Source organism: Phoca vitulina, unplaced genomic scaffold (genome assembly GCF_004348235.1).
Source record: "Phoca vitulina isolate PV1807 unplaced genomic scaffold, GSC_HSeal_1.0 scaffold53, whole genome shotgun sequence".
Taxonomy (NCBI): domain Eukaryota; kingdom Metazoa; phylum Chordata; class Mammalia; order Carnivora; family Phocidae; genus Phoca; species Phoca vitulina.
Window position 1 is genome coordinate 7293571 of NW_022589756.1, and position 17207 is coordinate 7310777.

At 46.7% G+C, this 17207-nt stretch overlaps 1 protein-coding gene across 1 annotated transcript in view; it reads left to right on the top strand.

Annotated features, from left to right (window-relative positions):
- Positions 1-9877: 9877 nt before the first annotated feature.
- Positions 9878-17207, top strand: part of PTK2B (protein tyrosine kinase 2 beta) — a 122975-nt gene continuing 115645 nt past the window's right edge. The window contains exon 1 of the mRNA XM_032388989.1: positions 9878-10076. The gene's annotated coding sequence lies outside the window, so the exon portion shown is untranslated. The remainder of the gene's footprint in view (positions 10077-17207) is intronic.

Genomic DNA, 17207 nt, shown 5'->3' on the forward strand with positions numbered 1-17207 from the left:
TCTTATTTTCTTTAAGCAGAATACAAAAGTTACCGTTCAACCAATAAAGTTCTCCAGGCTTTCGGGAAATCCGGAAAGGACTTGGTTCTATTCCAAGGCCCACCACTAGCCAAAGGCATGACCCAGGGCACTTTTCTGACTTCCTTTTCCTCAACCATAAAAGGAAAGATCCAACTAAATGCTCCAAGTTCTCAGCAGCAGCTCAAACACTCTGAACTTTCTTATGCTTTGCATAATTTCAGTAAAGAGGGTGACTAATACTTACCCAGAGACCAGAAAAGAGAAATCTTGGTGACTATAAACAGTCTGTCACCAACTTCTGAAGAACTTTTCCAGAGGACCTTGAAGTTCAGGCTCTGTCTTATACCTACCGAACTAATGCAAAAGTCCACTGGCAGTTCTTGCTGTCTCTGACTTGCCCCATCCCAGACCCCAGGCATTCTTGCCAAGCACTGCCACTTTCCAAACCCCTGCTATACCCATGAAAGTGTATGTAAGGAATGACAACTATTTTTCAAATGTTGTGTTAGAGAAAAAAATTCCTAGGTGCAGAAAGATGGGTGAATTCTTTTTTTTTTTTTTTTTTCTTTTCTAGACTAGAAAGTGACTCCTGCAAAGAAAAGGCAGAGATTAGATTAACAAGATTAGATTTTAAAAGAAAAATAAGACCCAACTGTATGCTGCCTAAAAGGAACCCACTTTAAATATAAGCATACAAATAAGTAAAAAGGATAGAAAAAGATACGCTAACAGGAGTCAAAGCTGGGGTAGCTCTGTTAATATATGAAAATCAGATTTCATATCAAAGACTAATAAAGGGATAATGTTCTATAGGATGGCTGCTGAGTCCAACAGTTGCAGAGCTGGCAATTGCAAGAGCAACTTCTAGAAATAGGCAACCAGAGATGCAAACATGATTGAGCTAATTCAACAGAAATACCATGGAAGTCTTAAAGGAGATCACTATAGTCCGATGCTTGATGTGGGACATAGAGATGACTGGGGCCTTCTCTGAAGCCTGAACCATGGAGAAAAAAGGAGGGTAGGGGCTCTGATTTAGTTTGAATAATGCAGGGAGAACTTCCATAAGAAGTAGTGTTAATGTAACTGGTTAGGGATAAACCTAGGGTAGTGAATTGCCTGCCTCTGGGTCAGATTGGTTGAAGACTTCTTTTATTTGATCCACATGTTTTTTCCCCTCTGTATAATACATAATTTATGATCTTCTAAACTTCAACTTTTATTTTTTATTTTTTTGTTTTTGTTTCAAGTTTTTATTTAAATTCCCGTTAACATACAGTGTAATATTATTTTCAGGGGTAGAATTTAGTGATTCATCACTTACATATAACACCCAGTGCTCATCACAAGTGCCCTCCTTAATGCCCATCACAAGTGCCCTCCTTAATGCCCATCACCCATTTAGCCCATCCCCCCCCCCACTTCTCCTCCAGCAACCCTCAGTTTGTTCTCTCTAGTTAAGAGTCTGTTCTATGGCTGCCTGCCTCATTTTTGCCCCTGCTATGTTCACTTGTTTCGTTTCTTAAATTCCACATATGAGTGATCATATGGTATGTGGTATTTGTCCTTTTCTGATTGATTTATTTCGCTTAGCATGATACACTCTAGCTCCATCCATGTCATTGCAAATGGCAAGCTTTCATTCTTTTTTATGGCTGAGTAATATTCCATTATATATATTTATATATATATATATAAAAATATATATAAAGTATATTTTATACATAATATATCCCACAACTTCTTTATCCATTCATCAGTCAATGGACATTTGGTAAGCCTCCACCTTTAAAATGCAACTCAAAATGATTAAACAGTAAGCAGATGGATTATCTCATATCACCAAAAGTCTAGAGGCAAGAAGGCTATGTCCAACCCAAAGACACTGAGACCCCAGATTCTTTTCCATCTTGCAGGTCTGCCTATGGCTTCCTTTTGGTTGGAAAATTACTGCAACAGCTCCAGGCATCTTACCCTGATATCAGCCAATGTCCATAAATGGAATAGGGCCATTTCCCTCTACTATGTCTCATTTTCAGAGCTAAGAAACCTTTTCTAAAACCCTCCAGAAGACTTCTCCTCACACCTTATTGGTCAGAACTGGGTCACACACTCACCTCTAAATGCATCACTGGCAAGAGGAATAAGACCACTATGATTGACTTGAACCAGTCAGGATATACCTGAGTCATGGAAGTAGAGAGATGGTCACTGAGATACATTTGGGACTTGGCTATTTATTAAGAAAGAGAGGGAAATTGCCATTAGGTAGGCAACTATAGGTTCAGGACAGTTGCCAACATTTGCAAATTAAGAGATTTTACATAAAAAGTCAAGATTTCTTTAAAATTAATTGTGCTAAAATAAACATAAAATTTACCATCCTAAGCATTTCTAAGTGTACAGTTCAGTAATGTTAAGTATATTCCCATTGTTGTGCAACCAATACCCAGAACTTTCCATCTTGCAAAACTGAAACTCTTTACCTATTAAATCTTTTTCCCTCCTTCCCCCAACTCCTGGCAATCACCAGTCTACTTCCTGTCTCTATGAATTTGATTATTCTAGGTACCTCATATAAGTGGAATCATACAGTATTTGTCTTTTTGTGCTGGGTTATTTCCCTTAGTATAATGTCCTCAAAGTTCATCCATGTTGTAGCCTGTGTTAGAGTTTCCTTCCTCCTTTAAAGCTGAATAATATTCCATTGTATGGGTAGAACACATTTGTGTTTATCCACTCATCCATCGATGGACGCTGGGGTTGCTCCCACTTTTGGCTCTTGTGAATAATGCTGCTATGAACATGGGTGCATAAACATCTCTTCGAGGCTCTGCTTTCAATTCATTTGGATATATGCCCAGAAGTGGACTCTGGATCATAATGGTAATTCTACTTTTACTTTTTTTGAAGAACTGCCATACTGTCTTACATAGTAGCTCACCATTTTACGTCCCTACCAATAGTGCACACGGGTTCCAATTTCTTCACATCCTGGCCTCCACTTGTTCTGTTCTGTTCTTTTCTTTGCGTTGTAGGCATCCTATTGGGTGTGATGTGATATCTCCTTGTGGTTTTTATTTACATTTCCCTAATCATTAGTGGTCTTGAACATCTTTCTATATGCTTGTTGGCCATTTGGATATCATCTTTGGAGAAATGTTGATTCGAGTCCTTTGCAGATTTTTAAATTAGGTAATTTTCTGTTGTTGAGTTGTATGAGTTCTTTCTATCTTCTGGATTTTAACCCCTTATCAGATATATAACTCGCAGATACTTCCTCCCCTTCTGTAGGTTGCATTTTCACTTTGTCGATTTCAATGCATAGAAATTACTTATTTTGATGTAGTCCAATTGATCTATAGCTATTTTTGTTGCCTTTTGATGACATATCCAAGAAACCATTGTCAAATCCAATGTCATGAAGCTTTTCCCTATTTTTTTCCTAAGGTTTTATAGTTTTAGATCTTACGAGTAGGTTTTCAATCTATTTTGAATTAATTTTTTTAAGATTTATTTATTTGAGAGAGAGTGCACAAGCGAGGGGAGGGGCAGAGGGAGAGAGAGAGAGAGGGTAAGCACCCTCTGAGCAGAGAGCCCAATGCTCCCAGGACCCCGGGATCATGACCTGAGCCAAAACCAAGAGTTGGACCCTTAACCGACTGAGTCACCGAGGAGCCCCTCCATTTTGAATGAATTTTTACATATGGTGTAAGGGAGGGGTCCAATTTCACTCTTTTGCATGTGAATAGCCAGTTTTCCTGACACCATTTGTTGAAGAGACTGTCCTTTCCTGCATTGAATAGCCTTGGCACCGTTGTTGAAGATCATTCGACCACATACACAAGAGTGTATTTTGGTGCTATCTATTCTATTCCATTGGTCTATATGTCTGTCTTTCTGTCAGTACCACATTTTTTCATTACTGTAGCTTTGTAATAAGTTTTGAAATCTAGAAGTGTGAGACCTCCAACTCTGTTCTTTATAAAGATTATTTGGCCATCAGGGTCCCTTAAGATTCCATACGAATTTTAGGATGGATTTTTTTTTTTTTTTTTGCATTAAATGTTGTTGGGATTTTTATAGAGATTGCATTAAACCTGTAGACCACTCTGGGTAGTATGGACATCTTAACAACCATACTGAGTATTCCAATCCATGAACACAGGCTATCTTTCCATTCCATTATTTATGTCCTGTGATTTCCTTCAGCCATGTTTTACAGTCTTCCGCCTCCTTCATGAAGTTCATCCCTAAGTATTTTATTCTTTTGGATACTATTGCAAATGGAGTTATTGTCTTAATTTCCTTTTTGGATAGTTCATTGTCTGTCTTTGCTTTTAGAAAAAGAAAGCTCTGCTGCATTGCTACATTAAGCTTCCTCTTCTGCAGGGCAGTAGACTTTTGAGCTGAATAGCAGGTGCTCCCTGTAATGAGGGACATTTGTTCTCCAGTTTGCCACAGACCCTATGCAGCTAGCTTCCTTCACGTCCCCTGCCTTGCCTCTGTGGACATTCAGGCTTTCAGCCCCTTGTTTGGATGTCCCCCGTGAAGGTTACGCACTGCTGCTCTTCACTGTGAAGGAGGTAGGGTGGTAAGATACTCCAGTACAGACAGGCAACTTGGTACTTGACAAAATGAAATCTAAATGGATTTTCCATGTTCCTGAAATTTCTCTCTGAGCACCCAATTACTTTATTGCAAGTATTTTGAATAGACTTTTTAAAAAATATGTTGTGTGATTTTTTTTTCCCCCTCTTATAGGATGCAGAACATAATGTAAACTTTCCTTCGTGACTTACAAAATAGACAATAATTACTGTGCTGCGCTGGGTAATAAAGGGGTGCCCTCAGGAGTTAGCACAGTATGTAGGGTTGTTTGTCTCTGTCCTGTAAATGGCCACAGATGCCTGTGTTTTAAGCGTTCTTGCATTTGCTAGGCACTTCGTTTTTTCTTTCTTTTTTAGAGGCGCTTCTTGCTGCTAACAGCCAATCTGCCTGTAGCAGCCTGCTCTCAACGCCGCTTGATGCTTCCTAGTGTGGGCTAGGCACAGAGAGCCAGCCGCATTTGTTAGAATTGCAGATGTCAGTAGTGCAAGACAAGGTTCATATGGCCATGCCATTGCTTCAGAGCTTATCCATAGGCTGTGGGGACCCGGCGAGCTCCCTCACAGGTGGGAGTGAAGGACTGAGAGCCAAGAAAGCCAAAGTCACAGAAGTCATGGAGCTGGACCGAACTGGGCAGGGCAGCAGGCAGGCTCCATTTCCACACGGGCACCCTGCACGAGCGCCCTGCAGCCCACTGCCCTGCAGCCATCCTGGGGAGCTGCGCAAGGCCAGACAGCGGTGCCCGGAGCTGTGGAAATTGCCCTCCCTCTGTGGCACTGAGACTCTGCCTGTTGTCTTTAAAAGGAAAATAAAAACATTCTTCTGACTTCTCCATCTGCCCTCCCTCTTGGGTCCCCAAATTAATTTCTTAATGGATTTAATATGGTTTTATTTTTCCCGAAGAGATTCACTTTGGATTACGTCCAGGAATCCATTTTCTTTTTTTTCCTCCATGGAAAGATTTCATTTATTTTAACTTTTTCACTGTGAACATTTTCAAACACAATGTGAGAGAGAACAGTATAATTAACCCCCACCTACCCATCATTCAGCTTACATCAGTAATCAAATTTGCTATTTTTGTCTCACTTCTCCCCTCCACATTTGGGGGAATGGGTATGGTGGAGTATTTTAGGTAAATCCTCCCCCCTCTTTTTTATAGTAGGCTCCACACCCAGCGTGGAGCCCAACACAGGGCTCGATATCACGATCCTGAGATCATGACCTGAGCTGAAATCGAGTCAGACGCTCAACTGACTGAGCCATCCATTCGCCCCAGTGATGGAGTATTTTAAAGTAACCATTATTTTTATTTCAGGAACACATTTTTAAAAGTTGCAACAGGATATAATACCTTCCATTTATTGCCAGCTATGAGCCATGGCACTAGCAGGGAAATTTACATGTGTTATTTCTAGTCCTTCTGACAACCCTGTAGTAAGTTATTCCCATTTTATAGATGAGGAAATTGAGGTTCTGCCTTAATTTAGAGACAAAAGAAAATAGGCTGAGTGATAGTATATTAGAAGTACATTTGAAGCTATGGTGACAGAAAAGCCCCAAATGCAGCAACGTGAAAAATTTAAATTTCTCATGTAAAAGTTCAAGTTGGCCCAGACCATGTCTAGGGCTAGCATTGTGGCTTGATGGCACTAGGGACCCAGACTTCATTTCTCAACACCACAGACCAGGATGGTGGCTCTGGGTTCCATCATTCGGTGCAGGTGGAAAAGGAAATGGTGGAGGCTTGCCCCTTCCCTTGACGGCATGATCCTGAAGCTGCACACATAACTAGCACTCACCAACCATTGCCCAGAACTTAATCACTGGCCATACCTGCAAAGGAGACTGGGACATGCAGTCTTTATTTGGGGCAGCCTAGGACCAACTAAAAATCAGGGATTCTATTATAAGGGAAGAAAGGAGGACAGCCAGCTGTGCCTTCATGAATGGAATAGAGTCCTTTTGAAGTCAAGGGCATGGTTTTGAGGTTTGGGGTTTTTTTTGTCGTTTTTGGGGGGAGTTGGCCTCAACTGTGGTTCATTTAGCAAACCCAGTAGTGCCTGGTTTAATTAGAGGTAGGTGTCCTTTGGTGATGAAGGATTTCAGTTATTTAATCCTTGTGCCCATGACTTTTTTCTTTGTTCATTTTTTTTTTTTTTTTGCTCAGAACACTTATAACCATACTATTCTTTAAAATGAAATGTATTCTGATTTTTTTTTTTTTTTAAGTAGGCTCCATGCCCAGCACGGAGCCCAATGTGGGGCTTGAACTCACAACCCTGAGATCATGACCTGGGCTGAGATCAAGAGTCAGACGCTTAACCAACTGAGCCACGCAGGCGCCCAAAAATGAAATGTATTCTAATAACAAATTTACATTACGTGATTTCATTCCATTATCCATAATAGACTCCGATGACGTATCATTACATGCCAATAATGGGTTTATATTCAGCCCTGCTCTGGGTGGCTGTGGACAAATTATTTACCTTTTCCAAGCCTCCTTTCTACAAAATAGGAATACTGTTATTTACCTCAGTGAACTGTTGTGAAGGCCCATTAGGTGATGGATGAAAGTTCCAGTCACAGTGAACACTTGATTGTATCTGTATAACAGATACCTATGTAATCACTCCCCACTAAACCTACCCTATTTAATTCCTATTTTCTTTCTTTTTCTTTTTCTTTCTTTTTTTCTTTCTTTCTTTTTCTTTTTCTTTCTTCCTTTCTTTTTCTTTCTTTCCTTCCTTCCTTCCTTCCTTCCTTCCTTCCTTCCTTTCTTTCTTTCTTTTCTTTCTTTCTTTCTAAGTAGGCTCCACAACCAACGTGGGGCTTGAACTCACAATCCTGAGATCAAGAGTCGCATGTTCTACCAACTGAACCAGCCAGGCGCCCCTAATTTCCATTATTTCTAAAAATAAAATCATAGCATGTTATAGCACAATAACATAATAATCACCATGGTATGCATATTTTCATACTTATCAGTTAATTGGGGCATCACAGTACCCTGTGAAATAGGTTGGGGAGGTATTTCTTATTCCTCTACTCTCCTAGATTAGGAAATACAAACTCAGAGAAATGGATTCGCCTGGCCAAGGTCACGTTCTTCCCTCTTGACCGTCTCTTTCCCGTGTGCATCTAAACCAGCTCCGTTGGCTACCATCTTAAAATTTAGAACACACAATGAGATGTCGGTAGAATTTTAAAAGACCATTTACATAGAATTCTAGGCTCCTTGAAGCATTTCTGATAGGTTTTTTTAAAAGGCAGGTAACAGGCTGACATGTGTGACCCTGTCACCTTAACTTTTCATGACTGATACTGGACAGGACATAGGGAGACCTACAGGCACAGTATCCATCCCAGGGAGTTTCCCAAGGTCTCTTTCATAAATAAAACCTATTATCCTACGATGCTAGGAACTAGGTTTCAGAGCTTTAAAGAAATATCTGTGAAGCATTCAACATCCTCTGAAATTTTTGAAAATCTGAAAACTTTTCTCGGATGAGGGCCCGATTAGATTGTAGTTTAAGGATTTGGCCACAGGGCGGCAGCATACACAAACTCACCTTTCCTTGAACCTGTTTGGATTAGTTTTCCTCCTTAGTTCCCACTGCCTCCAGCCCAACACAGACCCTCAACAGCTAATGCAAGTATCTAACTTTCAACTGCTCAACATTCATCTCCTCATTCCCATGCACAAGAACACGGAGCCTCCATTTTCCGAAGCCCTCTGACAATCTGCTTGTGGTGCGGTCAGTTGGTCCGTTAGTCTTCCCCACACTTTGCCTGCTAACTCCAGTTTACCTGTCCCACTTGCCTGATCACCCCGAGCCCTAGCCAAGGTCTCCCCTGACACCTTCTGACTGCTTTGCGGGTTGCCAGCATTACCTGGTGCTGGGGACAGCATGAATGGGTGAATGGGATGAACCAGGGGGAGCTCCTGCAGCTGTGGCTATGAGCTCCCATCCGATGGGTTGTCAGTTGCCTTGGTTGGGCAGGTGGGCCCCAGGCTCAGAGATTCTGATTGTCAGTAAACCCGAAGTGCCATCCAGGTATCTGCATTTTAAAAGATACAAGTCATCCGTCCTCTGGTCACACTTTGAGAAACATTGACTTTCTAGCTTTGTGGCCTTGGACAATTTAAGGAATCTTAAGTCTTGGTTTTCTTTTCAGAGAATGGGAGAAATTAAATGAAATCATGTCAAAGGAATGCTTTCTTAGCAACACTGGATGGCATTTAGACATGCTCACCAAATGCTGGATTTTCCTATTGTTCTCCTGGGGTGGCTGAGTTTGGAGTTAGTGGATAAGGTTGTACTGGGGGGGGCCATCATGTATGGGCTGTCACCTATGGCAGCACAACTCAAGGGGGCGCCATCCTCAGAGATGACCCTGTGAATAGCATGTTCTAGAACTGTGGGAGATCCCAATCCTTCACAGGACCCAGAATGAAGAAGTTTGGGGCAGGGGCTCTGGAGAGGAACTTTGAGGATGTGGGGAACATTGAGGACACACCAGCTTTCTGACCTTATGCTAAGTCCTGTTCACCTCCTCCTACTCAGGGGGAAAGTCTGGAATTTTTCTAGCAACAGGGGGAAAAGGGTTTCTAAGTGCCCTTGAGTCACTGCCTTGCATTTCACTGCCCTGCTTGCCTGAGTAAAGAGGTGAACCAGCCTCTTTGTTTGGGCAGCGAAGTCAGCTGATATGGAGATGGGGCTGGGTAAAGGCTGCCCAGCTTCTGTGACAATTCTTGTGCTGCCGTCTGGTCCTGCCCTATCACAGCACAAGCACCTGGATCGGTTCTGCCAAAGCCCTTGGTGATATTCACCTGATCTCCAGTGCCCCATCAAGGGGTTGGGGCCACTTTAGGACAGGGAGAGACCTGGAGGGGCCCAGCTGCTGAGATTATGGGAGCCAGGTAACCATCTCCCACTCTGAACCCTACCTGGAGGCTAGAGAGGAAACACCAGCCTCTTAAGTGTGGCCTCCAAAAGTCTGCAAGCGGAGTGCGAGGAGGAGGGGAGGGGTGGGAGGAATTAGGAGGGGTCAGCCGCTCACAGGGCACGCCCACGGCCACGGCCGAAGACCCCTTTAGGGCTCTGGAGATGGGTCCCCAGGTGGGCACGTGCAGCTCAGGGAATTGGTGGCGGCGTCTATTTCAGGGTTTATGGTAAGAGGCTGGAGCCGGCAGACACTCAGCACCGACAACACACCCCACCCTTTAAGGAAGTGAGGAGGAGAGCAGCAGGGGTGTGGTTAACTGGGAGGAGGAGAGGGGAAAACACAAACCTGTCAGCCCTGTTACTCAGCAGAGGCCTCCGCGGCGGCCGCGAACCCCCTACCTGCCGCAGCCCCCGGGCCCACCTGTACCTGCGCTGCGCAGCCGGCGCCTCACCTGGCCCAGCCAAGGAGCCGTCGGAGTCGGTGCTTCTGTCGGCGTGAGTCCCCTCCCGCGACCCGGGCCGAGCGCCCAGCCACAAGTTGGAGGCTGGCCGGGGTGGTAGGGGCTGGAAGGGGGGGGGATTCCGAGACTGTGCGTACCTGGACACCTGGACGGAAGCGGGAGTTCTTGCAGAGGGACTGGGTGGCCGGAGCCGCGGGTGCGCTGCACGCCCAGCTTGCTAGCCTTCCCCCGGGGCAGAGCGATTCTATTTTTGGAGTTACTTTGACACTGAAGGGTGTTTCTCCCGCTTTGTCCTCTTAACGTATTCTGGGAGGGGATGTTGGGGGCGATGATGAGAAGGCACAAAATCGCCACCTGCCTCTAAAGGTCAGATCAGAGAGCAACAGAGCAGGGCTTTCAGAATCCAGCTTCAGGAGCTGCCTCTGAGCTGCTCCCTGCCCTCCCCACTCTCCCTTCTCCCCATGCCCTTCAGCACCCCCACCCTGGTCGTATTCCCAGCACACCCCATTGCTCTGGCATGGACTTCCTGCCCCCCAGAGGGCATCTTCTAAATCAAGCCCTGACTGGAAGCAAGCCGGGTTCCTTGAGCGGCATAGAGGCAGAACTCTAGGGTGTGTGTGTGGGGGGGGGGGGGGGGGGGAAAAGTTAACACTGATTGCTGCTCACTGGTCCTTTGTGAAACTACCTTCTAAATTCCACAAAAGGGTTAAGTTCTGTGCTGCCTTCTCTGGCTGTCAGGCTGTGCGTGGGCAAAGCCTTGGGTGGGTGAACAGGGAACATATGGGTGATGTTCTGAGCCCACCGAGCCCCACCACCTGCCCTAACCCTCAGCCATCTGACACTGGCGTCTCCCCACACCCCAAACTTGGGGCTCAGTCCAATTAGGTTCCCTTAAAGGGGCCAAGGGGAGAAGGGGAGCAGAGTTTGCACACAGAGGGGGCATGTGCCAGGAGGATTTGGAAGCCGAGGAGAAGTTTCCGCTGACCTGTAGCTAGACGTGAGCCCCCGGGGACAGTGGGTATGGCATGACCAGGTAAGGGGCACGAGGAGACCTCTCTGAGCCTTGACTGCTCTCTCCTCACCTGAGTCCAGGCCAGGACGTGCCCTTGTGGACCTAAGCCCCAGCCTTTCACAACTCTGAGGGAGGGAAAGGAGGCAAGAGATGAAAAAGTGAGTAAGGATAGAAGGGAGGAAGGAAGCAGTCACATTCAAGAGACGAGCTCTGCCTGGACAGTCTCCATCCATCCGTTCATTCATTTAATAAGCATCTGCTGACTTACTACCTGAGGCTACATGTCGGTGCCAGGTGTGGGGACGCAAGGATGCTTGTGACCCACCCCCGCTCTCTGGAGCAAGCAGCGCGGTGGACAGCAGATGCTGCGTGCTGCAGTATGGGAAGGGGCAGGGATCAGGGTGTCAGGGAAGACTTCCAGGCAGAAGCAACTCCAAGTGGAGACCCTAAGGATCAATAGGAAGTGGCCAGAGAGTGGGAGAGAGGGAAGAAGGCAGGCACAGAACACAGCAAAGCGCTAAGACCTGAGGCCAGAAGCAGCATGACACATTCAGGAAACTGAAAGTAGCTCAGCATGTTTGGAGCATGGAGAGTGCAGGGGCGAGGTGAAGCTGGGGTGGGGGGGTGGGGAGGTAAGTAGAGACAGCTCCAGAAGGGCCTGCTCAGGCTGCCATGGCAACTCCCATTGGAGCAACACTTGGGACCTAGAGCCAGGCAGGAGACTTCCCAGCATGCCTCTGACTCTAGGGTGGCGTTGCCAGATTTAGCGAATAACAACACAGGACACTCAGATTTGAATTTCAGATAAGCCATGAATATTTTTCAAGTATAAGTATAGCCCGTGCAATATTTGGGACATACTTATACTAAGACATTAGGTATTGTTTATGTGAAGTTCAAATTTAACTGGATATCTGGTACTTTATCTCGCAACACTCTTCTAGAAGGAAGGTGAAGATGCTCCCGTGCTGGGAAGTGAAGGATGGGCAGTGCCCAGGTGCCAGGAGAACAGTCTTCAGGGCATATTTATCTTGTAACCAATCCTCCTGGATTCCAGTTTGGGACTCCTTCACTGACTGACCATGTTATTTCTTTATAAAAAAAAAAAAAATCCTTGGTCTGCATGTTTATCTACACAGCTGAAGGACTGTGATGCCTCAGAAAGAGATTGGGCTTTGGAGCCTGTTGGACCTGGATTCAAATCCCCTCTTGGCCAATTGCCCACTGTGAAGCTCCATGTAAACCACTTAGCTCCTTGGAGCCCTGGAATCTCTTTTCTGAAAGAATTCAGGAATAACAGGTTGTTGGGAGGATCTGTGATAATGTATGTAGATTGCCTAGTGAGCGGTCAAGAAAAAGTGGCAATATTAATTTTTGTAACCCCCGCACAGGGGTGACCAAAGGAGTATCCACAAAGTGCTTGGGGCTCATTGATTTCTGTTTATATTTATCGAGCGCTCAGAGGTCCCCGGGGAAATAATGTGGTAGGGGTCCTGCTTCTAGTGAGAGAGTGGGTTAGCTCCTAAGCAGAGAGGGAGAGCCTGAATTGTTTTTCTCAGTTCTACCCTTCCCTTTGCATGTGACCTGTTTCCAGGGGAGGAGATCCTCAGCTCTCCTCTTGGAGGAGGGTAGTGTGGGGTTGCAGGGCGGGAGGGGGGGTGGCTCAGGGCAGAATTAACGGAAGGAAAATGTGAATGAATTACAAGAGAACCCACATAAAACAGCTAGAACAGCGTCTGGCACAAACATATGCACTATAAAATTTGACTGCCATCATTCCCATTTTTACGAGTACCTTCTTAGAAAAATAGACTCATTGCAGCAGTAGATGAAGTAGGGGTGCCGTGTGAACCATGTTTTGACTTTAATGGGAGAATCTGTGAGAGCAATTTAGGGGCCTCCTAAAAGGGAACCGGAGGGAGTTAAGAATTTGTTAAGAGAAAGAGGAAATGGAAATTGTGTTCCCCTTGTGGGGACCGTGGAGTTAAAAATGGTCCCTTTCCAATGGCTGAAACTCCCCATCCCCCTACCCAGTGGTGAGTGTTTTGTCCCCACTCTTTAGAACAGCACCCGCCAAACAGTGTTCCGAGAAACTCTATGCCATGAGATAGTTATGGGTGTTCCACTGGTGAAATGTTCAGATGAGCTGGCTCTTGGAGATTTGTCACGTGTCTTTGCACTGTCAAGGTCCTGCAGAAAAAGACTTCTGTATCACTGGGTCTTCTAGCATTCTGTGGCTTTGACTCTAGAACCCTGGCAGGGGTGGGGGGAAACCTATTATTGTCTCAAAGGAAATAGCATTTCATAGCTAGTGACTGTTGATGTGGGCGCAGTTCTGGGACCAAGCAGGTCTTTCAGAAGACATTATTCAGCCCATAACTCTAGCCAGGAGGGATCTAATTTATCCTAGACTCAGCAGTGTCCAACTTACGGAGGATCTTCAGGGACTGAGTGCTGGGGCACAGCTGGCCCTGCGTCACATATCCCCCATGGACACAGACCCCTACCCGTGTCAGACAAAACCTTCCTACCGCAGCTTACACCCATTTCTCGTGGGTCAGAAAAGCCTGGGAAGAGGATGTCTCCTAGCAAGTGGCCCTCCGTGGTTTTGGCAATGGCTCCATGTGTCCTGAATACTGCTAAGGCAAGCACACTGATGGTGAGGAAGGGAAGGGAGGGAGCGTACCCTAGGGTAGACCTCGAGTGGTAGATCTCTACCAGCCCCTACATTTCCCCCTGCCCAGGAGTCACGGGCGCTGGACCGCGTGGCCCTGGCCTCCCAGATGGATGGGGCTCTGAGGTGGTCACACACGGGTGGCTGGAGATACCCAACGGCTGGCATGCTCGGGGCTCTGCAAGTATGATAATTAAGAGAAGTTCTTGCTGGCTTGGTGATTGGGGCTTTCTCTTAGACTCTGTGTGGGTTCTAGGGTAAAGGGGGAGGAGCAGGGATGGGGGCAGTGGCCTGTCACGCGCACAGGGCTGGTAGTCTGGTGGTAAGTGCAAAAGCTTGGAGTCAGTCGGCCGGGGTTCCAACTCCAGCTCCCGGACTCCCTAACTTGACGTTAGGCAAGTCCCTTGGCCTGGTCATCCTCATCTGGAAGACGGGGGTGATTGAGGGGGCCGGGCGAGCAGGCGTGTACCAACCCGCCTGGCCTGTTTCAATATTTTACCGTCCCAGATGGCCTTATGCACCAGCTTCCTAATAACCTCGACTGAATGCAAAAACTCGGTCCTTCAACTGGCACATGGTTGGTGTTGAGTAAGTGTGGCTCTCCTTATCGTTATATTTTTACACTTAGGGTTAATCTGAGTGGGTGGGAAGCCCCTGAGGAAAAAGGCCATCCTCAGAGGGCGGCACTCGGGGCTCCTCCTCCTGCGTGCTGTCTCCCTGACAAGCATCACTTCTCCAGCAGTATTTGCTTCTTGCCCCGCACCCCAGCCCCCCTGCCCTGCATCTGATGAACAGCCAGCCCTAATGAGCTCTTGAGCCCAAGAGACTTTTTGTGACTGCCCATCAGACACTGGAGTCCGCATGGTCACTTAAGCAGACAGGCTTCCCGAGCTGAGCTGGTGGCTCCACTTTCTGGGGTTCTCGGCACCCTGAACAAAGCTCTGAGCTGTGCGAGGGGGTGGCAGTGGGGGAGGGGACCGCTTTTTGAGTCATTCTGCTGTTTCCCAAGGGATAATTATTACTCATGATGACAGTTTGATTAAGAGAGCAGGCTGGAGGCTGCAAATTCCAATGCCCTTTTTACCTAGACACGATGGGCGGATGGATGGGAATGCAGCATTTGTTTTCCAGGTAGGCTATGGGTGGGCGGCAGGAAAGGATGCTCCTCTGGTTCCCAAGGCCTCCCCCAGCCCTTCCCTTTCCCCAGTACAAAGGGAACTGCTGCTTTCATAAGGCAGCTGGGCAATGCGATTAGAACTAAGATCAACCACTGCCAACATCCACGGAAGGGTGATCCTTCCCCTTTTCTATCTCGCAGCTACAAGTTCACTAACATTTTCCTCCTCTCCAGTGCCCTTCTTGCCTTTTCTCTCTTGAAATCCAGCAGCAAAGATTCTGGTCACATCACTCACTGGCCAGGGGGGCTCAAAGGAACACCCCGCGCCCAGTGTTTAGAATTTGGCACTGGGTTTAATTGTTGTCTTCCTTTCGGTTAGGCCAATTCTCCCAGCAGCTTTGAGGGCATAGGACTGACCGTCCCCCTTTCCTGTGCCCCTTCTCTCTCTGAGGGTCTGCCAGCCACCTGGCTCTCTCAGACTCCCCCAGCTGCTGCATCCTTATGGGACACCCGAGGGTCCAGGCGGCTCCTCGAAGTCCTGCTGGGAATTCTGCCTTGAGTTTAGGCTTTGCTCCTAGGGGATGGGGAGAGGCAGGGATCCATTTCCTACCTGCGAGAGAACAGCCCCTCCTCTGGTCCTGGCCCCTGGAGCATCACATCTTTTCCTGGTTTCTAAGTTATGGAGTTGGCCCCGCCCCCTACTTCCTCCCTAGCCTCAAGCACATCTCCGTTCTCCAGGTGCATTTGCGGTGGGACCCTAGCTCCTCTCTCTTAGGTAGGTTTCCACTCTCCCCACCCCAGGTTCCTGCTCCAGGCAGGTTCCCAGGGATCTGACGCTCAGAAGGCACCCTTACTAGCAGCTGGTTACCTTCCCTCCACTACTTACAGGGACATGGGGCACTGAGGTACAGTGATGCCCATCTAGGCAGTCCTTAGTGGCTGTCCTGGGCTTGAGTTCCCAAGCCCCCAGCACAGGCAAGCTGGGAGCCTGGGTTAGTGGAAAGAGGATCAGGAGTCAGAAGACATGGTCCCAGCGTAGATTCCGCCACTCGCTAGCTGTGCAACTTCGGGCTTGACTCTTCCAGACCTCACCTTTCTCGCTTGAAAATGAAGAAAAAGGACAGCATCCCTGATAAGATCCTCCAGAGAAATCCCGGACATGGGTGAAAATGCCCCAGAAAGCACCCCGGGCACTATCCCTGGAGAGATGAAGAGTGGCGGGTTAGAGAGATGTGGGTCTGAGCTTTGACTCCGTCACTATCTCGCTGGGTGACATTGCCCCACAGAGCCTTAGTTTTCTCATTTGTAACTCGTTCTGGAGATTTGTTTCCTCTTTCTCCCCTCTTCACCTCCTTGACTCTCGGGGTCAGTCTTTCTTTACATGGAAGGATTTTATCTTTTCTCAGTAAGTTTACAGCCTGGTCGGGAGGTAGTAAATAAAGATACTGAACTGTAAGACGAGATGGGGACTTGCAGTGCCATAAAAACTGCACCCATGAAGTGTGATGATGTCAGAGGATAGAGAGGTTATTTCTGTCGGGGGAGTCTAGGAATGCTTCCTGGAGGAAATAGCATTTGGAAAAGCTCTGAAAGGATGGGTAGGGGATGACCGTGGAAACTTGGGATGGTGCTTGTGGTCAGAGCAGAGTGTAAATAAAAGCAGTGAGGCGGGAAGGCCTAGTTTGAATGAGTCATTTTGGGTGGAGCCAAGGGTGTCAAAGGACAATAAAGATAAAGGGCAGAATGTAAGATAAGGCTTGAACCTGGCAGCTGAAGAGTTTGGACTTTATTCTGAAGGCTGCAGAGAGCTGGTGGGAGTGAAGGGGGGCCTGATCAAACTTGAGCAGTAGCAGGTAAAGTGGATCCGAGAAAAGAGAGCTTGACGTTTTGGGAGGAGCAGGTAGGACATGTTATAACAGTTCATGTCTTAAGAGTCTGGATAAATTGTGTAATTCAGGATGATTTGGGGGTCCTGGAGATATCTGCTAGTCAACTGGAGGCTTCTCCATTCTCTGAGTGGAAACTGGTCCTTAGTTGAATTGAAAAGATGTAGCGTTGGGGCACCTGGGTGTTATAGTCAGTTAAGCGTCTGACTCTTGGTTTCGGCTCAGGTTGTGATCAAGCCCCATGTCAGGCTCCTCGCTGAGTGTGGAGAATGCTTGAGATTTTCTCTCCCTCTTCCTCTCCCTCTGCCCCTCACGCTTGTGCTCTCTCTCTCTCCCTCTAAAATAAGTAAATAAATCTCAAAAAAAAAAATAGATGTAGGGTTTATGGGAACATCAAATTGTTTAGGTTATAGCTATAATTTGCCATTCTCCTTAATCCTCTCCTTCTTCTGGGTCCTTGATTCACAGATAAGCCC